The sequence below is a fragment of the Octodon degus genome, unplaced genomic scaffold (genome assembly GCF_000260255.1).
Source record: "Octodon degus isolate 3935 unplaced genomic scaffold, OctDeg1.0 scaffold00005, whole genome shotgun sequence".
NCBI classification, from domain to species: Eukaryota; Metazoa; Chordata; class Mammalia; order Rodentia; family Octodontidae; genus Octodon; species Octodon degus.
In genome coordinates, this window is record NW_004524581.1 from 60,473 (window position 1) to 68,988 (window position 8,516).

At 42.2% G+C, this 8,516-nt stretch overlaps 1 pseudogene; it reads left to right on the plus strand.

The window, feature by feature from the left end:
• Window positions 1–1,547: 1,547 nt before the first annotated feature.
• On the plus strand, window positions 1,548–2,296 carry LOC111818562 (annotated as a pseudogene).
• Window positions 2,297–8,516: the final 6,220 nt, after the last annotated feature.

The following is an 8,516-nucleotide window of genomic DNA, read 5'->3' on the forward strand; positions in this document are numbered from 1 at the left end:
GTGTGTGTGTGTGTGTGTGTGTGGCCAGCTCAGCACACCAGGGGGCGGGGCTGGCTGGCATGTGGTGCTGGGGGATTGAACCACGGTCCCTGTGCTTTGCTAAGCTTGTTCTAAGTAGGTACTTTAGACCACTGAGCTATCTCACCAGCCCCTAGGTATTTTCATTATATGAAATTTACCATGTATCAGATGATTCAATCTACTTAAGCGTCGAACTCTTAGCAGACCTCTTGTACATTTTACAGTAATTCACAGTTAGCAGAGAAAACAGTTCACCAGCGTTTAGTTTTATATTGAGGTGCTCAGGTTGGAATAAAGTGGTAAAAAAAGGGAAAAAAAGAAACAAAATTCTACATTATGCTCTACACAAGAAATACATTTAATACAAAACTAAATTCATAGACTAAAACTCAAAGAATGCAGAATATTCCATGCAAAAGGAATCTCCAACATGCAGTAATAGCTATTCTATTTTCAGACAAAGTGGATTTCAAGCCAAAGGTGACTAAAAGAGGTGAAGGACATTAATATAGGTTACAAGAAGAGATAACAATTACAAGCATATATACTTACTATGGAAATTTGGAGTTTGTGCAAGGAATGCAGTTTAAAAGGTCAGAACCGAAATTAATAACATCAAGACAAAAACAAAATAAAAAACAAAAACAAAGAATTACAAAGAATGAACCAAAAATCTGCTTCTTTGAAACAAAATAAACCTTTAACCAATCTTACCAAGAAAAGACAAATTAATGTAATTAGAATAAAAATTATGAAATAACAATACATATAGGTTAACAGAATTATTCAACAAGAAGAGATAATTACAATTATATATACATAAAGCACAGTACACCCAACTTCATAAAACAATCTATAATGAATATAAAAGATCATAGAAACATCAATAGAATTACAGTGGGGTGTCTCAGTATCCCAAGGTCACAAATAAACAGACCAACTGCACAAAAAAATCAATAAGGAAATGTCAGAGTTGGGGCTGGTGAGATGGCTCAGTGGTCTAAAGCACCTACTTAGAACAAGCTTAGCAAAACACAGGGACCGCGGTTCAATCCCCCAGCACCACATGCCAGCCAGCCCCGCCCCCTGGTGCGCTGAGGAGCCACACACACACACACACACACACACACACACACACAAATAAATAAAAATTTTTTTAAAAAAAGGAAATGTCAGAGTTGAACCAAACCTTCAAACAAATAAAAAGGAACTCACTGAAAAAGAAATTAGGAAAACTATAATTTTCTATGTGCCATTCAACATAGCACCAAAAAATTAAATACTTAGGTACTAATCTGATTAAGAAAAAGACCTTGAAAATGAAAATTATATCATTCTGAGAAAGGTAATTGACATCAGAAAATTGGAGGATATGTTCTGTTTCTCAATAGGAAAAACCAACATAATCCAAATGGTTATATATCCAAAACTGAAGGGCAACCAAAATGAATAGGCATTTCTCTGAAGAAGTACAGATAGTCAATAAATACATGAAAAAATGCTCCTCATCAATGGCCATCAGAGAAATGCAAATTAAAACTACACTGAGGAAGAAAGTTCTAGTGTTGAGACCTGTGCGAGAGCAGTTGAGTAGCGGGAGGAACTGCTGCCGGTTAAGCCTGATCAAGAGGACAACGTCCCAAAAGCACCGAGACTTCGTCGCAGAGCCCATGGGGGAAAAGCCAGTGGTGTGCCTGGCTGGGATTGGTGACGTCCTGGGCAAGAAATTGGAGGAAAGAGGCTTTGACAAGGCCTATGTGGTCCTTGGCCAATTTCTGGTGCTAAAGAAAGATGAAGACCTCTTCCAGGAATGGCTGAAGGACACGTGTGGTGCCAACGCCAAGCAGTCCCGGGACTGCTTCGGGTGCCTCCAGGAGTGGTGTGATGCCTTCTTGTGATGCTGTCTGGGGAGCCCTCAATCCCTAGCCCCAGGGTCCGAGTCTCTAGAGTTCACAGCTGAGTGGGGGCACCTCACTCTCTTCTACAATGGAAAAGATTGCTGTTGTCGTACTCACCTGTGATGTATTCAAGGGTCTTTTGGGAGTTCTCTCCCCCACATCATTTTAACTTTTTGGAAATGTCACTCTTGCATGCATCTCCCTTTCTCATCCTTCCCTTGCCAATTCCTTGGCGATAGTTACCAGCTGTCTTGAGTGGATTCCCAGTCCTTCTCCCTCACTTCCACCTCATCTCTGGTCCGTATGATGCCATTTGGCTCTCTTTTTTGACAGAACAGTCACTGTTTTTAGATTAATAAAGTCAGCGGCTTTCTTGACTAAAAAAAAAAAAAAAAAAAAAAAAAAAACTACACTGAGATACCATCTTAGCCCAAAAGGATGGCTATCATAAAAAAATCTAATAATAATATGTGGAGCAAAAGGAACTCTTCTTCACTGTTGGTGGGAATGAATACTAGTACAATTACCATGAAATTCAGTACGGAGAGTCCTCAAAAAAACTAAAAGTAGAAATTCCATTTTTCAGTGGCAAATAGAAACACTTAAACATCACTCAGGATTTGGAGGCAGATGAATTTAATGTTAACAGGCCTAATTGGGATTTGTTTCTCAAAATATTAGGCTTCTGTCTCATATCCTTGTATTTCTGAAGGCTCAGGGAGTGAGGTTTTTAATGGTGTTGCAAAAGGGAAGTACAGAGGCAGTGTGGCTTGTCGTATGGGGATTGCTTTGTACAGTGTACATCATAATGACTAGCCATGCATCATAGTGACTTGCATTTCTAGTCACTATTTTTAACAATGTTATTATAAATTTCCTGCAGTCACCCTGTCTGTTCTTTGATCCCTTGCTGGGCATGTTATCAGTTAGCATTGTGTAAACTTAAGAGTTTGGTGAATGCCTGAAGGCAATAGAGATAGTAGTTTGTGTCCACAAAGTTAGTTATGCATATTCCTTACCCTGTTTGTAGCCCTCAATAAATGTGAGAAGTTTCAATGGTTGGGGCTCACTTAAAGTGAAACTAAACTCAGTGAGATCTCTGAGGCTGTATTAGTCCAGTCTTCCCATTGTTTCTTTTGGCTCCAACTTATAACATATAACAGTCTTCACTTTACTTTAGTTCCTGTTAGTTCTTGTATCCCAGCTTGCTGGAATTCACTAGAGACAACAGTTCTCCTTGGGCTCTGTTTATTGTTCTTTGCTTCCTCAGGACATTAAGCTTCTGTCTCATATCCCTATATTTCTATAGGAGATTACCTGAGCAATGAGGGAGGGATTTTCTGCTACATTTCCCCCTTCTTTTAGTGCCCCCAGTAAATATTACATGGACATGTTACACATGATCTTTTGAGACAAGGTCCAACTAGAAGCAGGAACAGTATGCCTGGCATGAACCATAGCCAAGGTCAACATGAGAGGAAAGTTCCCCACCGTGAATCTGTGATTTGTTTGCCTTATTATAGAGTTTCTCCCTAAGTTACTTTTAGGAAGAGACAGGATTTCCCTTAGTGCCATGATTAAGGGTCCATCTGTTCTGTGACATTCTGGCAAGGCAGTCAGTTTGACTTTGGAGTGTGTCCCATGCACCTTGAACATTTGCCAAATCTTGGCCAGTTCATTCAGCTATCATAAAATAAGGGAAAGAGCCTTACTGGTTCCCCTACCCTTGGGGGCAGCTGTCCATAGAGCCAAGGCAAAAACCAAAGCTAGCAGGAGAATGGAGAGCAAAAATCAAGTTGGACAATACAATGGCACATATATACATAAGCTGAAGTAGAAGCAAGAACTAAGGCAAACAGCCTGAAAAGGGTGTAATTCAAATTTCAATGGGAGTAATTCATTTTGTTATGGAGTAGTCCTGTGAACAGTGTCTTCAATCCTCAGCCATACACAGATGGGTCAGCATCTGGAGTGACCAGAGCAGGGATTAGGGCGTGTTATCTCTTCAGAGTAAGCAACTGTCTGGTTCAGGTAAACTCTCCAGGAATTGTCCGGATGGGCTCTTTTAACTCTGCAATGGTGGATCTAAGGTTGGATTTCTGGAACTTGTAGAGGTAGGTAATATACACCTGGATTGTATAGGTACATAGGGGTGTCTACAGGTATAACTGGTCTTTTAAATAATTTTTTATGGAGCTGGTTACAAGCTGTTCCTGTAGGGTTATGTTTTTATTTCTTTAACTCTTTTAGAGATTTCTGGCCTAATGTTGCATAGTTTTTATTTAATCTTTAATAGTTCTGCCAGTTTTTAATTACCTCTATCACAAATGTAGGCCCATTATTGTTATCAATAATCAAGGGTAGGCCAAATCTAGGGATGATTTTTCATAGCAAAACCTTACAAACTTCTGTTTGTCTTCTCACTGTGGGTAAGGAATGTCTTAGACCAGCCTGAGTAGCACTGACAGATATTTGTAACCATTATAAAGCTTTATTTTAATGTTTTAAAGGGTGATGTTTTAGTTGACTGGATCCCTGGAGGGGAGGCTAAGTCCTCTGGGCCTGATTATTTTGAGCACAGGTTTGGTATTAGCAGACTGTGGAGCAGATGCTGGCCAGGCATGGGATGTCATGGCTTTGTGGCTTGGGATGTTTTATTGTTTTGGTGGGTTTATAGGCAGCAGCAGGAAGTAGTAAAGCTTTTTGTGTTCAGACCAACTGAAAGCCTGTATGAGGGCTCGTAGTTCAGTTTGCTGTGCAGACCATCCCTGTGGGAGAGCCTTAGCCAAAATAACTTCGTCCAAGGTGATCACAGCACATCTTTTGGATGCCATTGCTGACAGAGCTATGTCTATCTGTAAACAGGATGTACTCAGCTTCTGTCAGGGCATTTATTTTTTAAGTATGGTCAACTCAAGAACAGTTCATCAGTCAGTGTCAGACAGTCATGGCCTGGTGGGCCTACCTTGATGGGCAGCTATCTAGCAGGATTGAGAGAGTAGTCTTATTATGACAAAAGTCAGGCGTGGATTTTTGTATGAGTCCTTGGTGCTGGGCATAGAGGGTATGGAGGGCCCACCATAGAGTGACTCAGAACTTAAAGGATATAAAAGGGAACTGAGGAAAGGATGGAGGGTGCCACTTCCTCAGAGGAGCTCTAGTCTTTGCATTAGCATGGAAGGAAACAAAAGAGGTTGCTAGAAGCTGCAGCTACGTCTCCCTTTGCTTTGCTGTTTTCCACCACTATGAACTGCTGCTCTCTGCCATGTGCCAGGCTGCCTTGGAGCCAGCTGAACATGGCCTGAAACCTCTACTAACTGTGAGCTAAAGAAACTGTTCTTTCCTTAATTTTGGGTGTTGGGTATTTCATCCCATTAATGAGTAAAAAATAACTGAGTCAAATCCTTAGCAATTGGATCCACATATTTGCACAGGTAGGTCACTGGGCACTCCCAGGGGCTGACACTCTGAGTAGGCATCTTTGAAGCCACATGTCATCATTTAGCAACAAACAAGTTGAATTCCAGATGTAAATGGAATGTTACATCTGGAATTCCCAAGGTTGGGGCTATAGAAAGGGCTTTTTTACTCTCATTGAAGGCTTTTCTTTTTCTGGGTTCCTGTCAAAAAGAGTCTTTTTTAGACAATGAATCATATAGGGGCCTTGTTTTTGTGAACTCAGATCCAGATTCTGTATAAGCCAGCAGCTCCAAGAAATTTGTAAGAGTTTCTTTCTTGCAGTTGGGATAGGGATGGAGCAGGTGACGCCTTTTTTTGGTCTGAGGACACGGTGTCTCTGTTTTAAGTTAAATCTCAGATGTTTGACTTTTGGATTGTAGATTTCTATCTTTCCCCAAGATACCTTGCAGCCAGTTTATGCCAGATATTGCAGCAGAGCTTTTGTGCCTGTCTAACAGGCAGCTTGGGTATCATTAATCAGAAATGCAATGATATTATCATCATCATCATCATCATCATCATCATCATCATCATCATCATTTAAATATACTTCATACAGGGTCTGACTACACAGATTGGACTCATAGTGATGGTCCTATTTTCAGCCTCCCAAGCACTGGGATTAAAGGCACATACCACCACACCTCATCTCAGTTGCCATCTGAGCATGCCCCAGGAGTGGGACCTGCACAACATGTCAAGGATCAAACCCTGGTCCCTGCATCTGCCTAAGAAGGTACTTTAATCTGCTGAGCTATCTGGCTGGCCCTCTGCAGTGATATTTTGGGCTGGGAAAGTTGTGAGGGCTTCTTCAAAGAGGGTAAACAAGTTTTTGAACCTGTGAGAAGGTGAGTTCAGGTCAGTTGACTCGAGTTCAGAACTGGGGTCTTTCTTTTTAAAGGCAAAGAGGGACTGGCTGACCAGGAGCCAACTGAAGGCATATAAGAAGGCATTCTTTAGATCAAGGCAAATGTACCAGCAGGCAAGTAAATCCAAGTAAAAAGTTACCATCACTAAGCAAGTCAGCCTCCCTCTCCTTTAACCCTGAACTTTGAAAGCTGTTCCTAACTCTGGAAGTTCCCCAGCAAGAATGATGCCTATATCATTCTGAGACAGAAAATTACACTCATGAAATTCTGAAAATTATCCTCCCAGAGGTATGGACCAAACACTGCAAGTTTGTGGCTGGCAGAAGGAGCAAGAGACAAGAGTCCCAGTTGCCTCAGTGATTATAACTTTTTGACAGAAGTCAATAGGTTGGCTGTTTTCCAGAAAATCACAGGTTGGCCTCCAATAGGGATTTGGACTATATGTTCCTGGTGACCCAGCTGAAGAAGGGAGCCCACTCTGGCCTAGTCTGAGCCCATCAGACTAATGAAAGAGTTGCCTTTCATGAAGATCTGAAAGGCTTTTATCAGGCTTCTGGGTAATAATAGTAACTTTTAACATATTGATGCTCCCACCTCCCCATGCCTTTGAGGAGTTCTTGACTGGGTTGCTTTGTTGCTTTTTGTTTTTTGCTGGTTGGAGAGTTGGCCCTGGGGGTGCTGCAGTGGCATCTGCTGAGGTGGAATTTCACATCTTTGTTCATGCTCAGGAAAAGGGAGTCCCAGGGAGTCTTGCTCAAATGCAGCAGTTTGTTTTGATTTTAACTCCATAATCACTGGAAAAGCTCTTCCTAAAATTATTGGGCCTGCAGTCAAAGACCATGGGTTTGAGCTAATTAGTTTTCATTTCTGGCTCCCTACATGTATGTTGTATACTCTTGAATGATGGCATAATAGACAAAGGGTGGATGCTCCTCAGAGAGAGACCATTCAGATACCTGCCTGGACACTTGCCCCTTGATTTTGTTGGGACTGTCCAGACTATGGAGAAGCCAGCAGGTTCTCCATTTTGTCCTTTCTAGATGCATCTATGGAACCACAGGTTGGAGCCTAATCAAGTTCCATAGTTCGGGAAGGAACCCCTCCTCCTCATCATGGAGCACAGACAGAATAGTCTATTGCTTTCACTATTCATTACAAATACAAAATCATTAAACAGTCATTAAGAGGTTAAAATATTACCTTCTCCAAAATGCAGGGAGACCTAACTAACAAGAGGTGATGAGACTCTTCTGCTCAAACTAAGCAGGCACAGACTGAAACTGGTGCCCCTGAGGGTCTTACCAGAAGCAGGCAGGAAGACAAGGCAGATTGCATCATCCTCCCTTTTGGGTCTGTTGTGAGCCCTCAGTGCGAACTACAAATCCTCCTCCAGACCTCTAAAAGGATTCAAGAAAGCTCAAGGGCACACCTTCCTATTAGGACCTGGAGAAGTCCTTGTTCTGTCCACACAGGCCATGACCATTGACCAAAGAGGTCAGCACGGTCAGTCTTCCTGATAGCACACCATTAGCTGCAGCAAACAGAAACACTGAAATGTCAATCAGGGTTTGTAGGCAGATTTAACATCAGGAGGCCTGTCAGCAGGGGCTCAAAATACCAAGGTCTGAAGGCTCAGAGATGTAGGCTTCCATGGTGCTACAAAGGGAAAGTACAGAGGCAGCGTGGCTTGTCATTTGGGGATTGATTTGTACATGTGCATAAAGTGACCAGCCATGCATTATAGTGACTAGTCATTTTTGGGAAACAGAACTAACAGGAACTGGAATAGGAACTGTGGTAGTTGATACATTGTATCAACTTGATATGGGAAGCTTGGCTAGATCAGTTCAGTGGGGTTCTGGGCTGTGGGGGCCCCATCCTGCATGACTGGGAGGGCCCGCCCTGGGGCACGATTGGTTTTACTCTGGGCTCAATGGGGCTACCCCAGAGTAACTCAGCACAAAAAGTATATATAAACGAGTTGAGGAAGGCTTCTTCGCAGCCCCACTCTGCTTCCTTGGAGAAGTCCTGGTCTTTGTCACACCAGTTCACAGCCATGCTACTTCAGAAAAGCTCTGATCTTAGCAGTGGAGCACCGGTCTTTGCAGTCAGCTTAGAAGGAAGAGAGAGGCTTGATGGATGCTGCAGCTGCAGCTGTTGGTCCTCCTCTGCTCTTCATTGTTTTCTTCTGCCATAAATTGTTGTCATTTGCCTTGGAGCCAACCAGTATAGACCAAAACCTCCATAAACTGTGAGCTAAATAAACCTT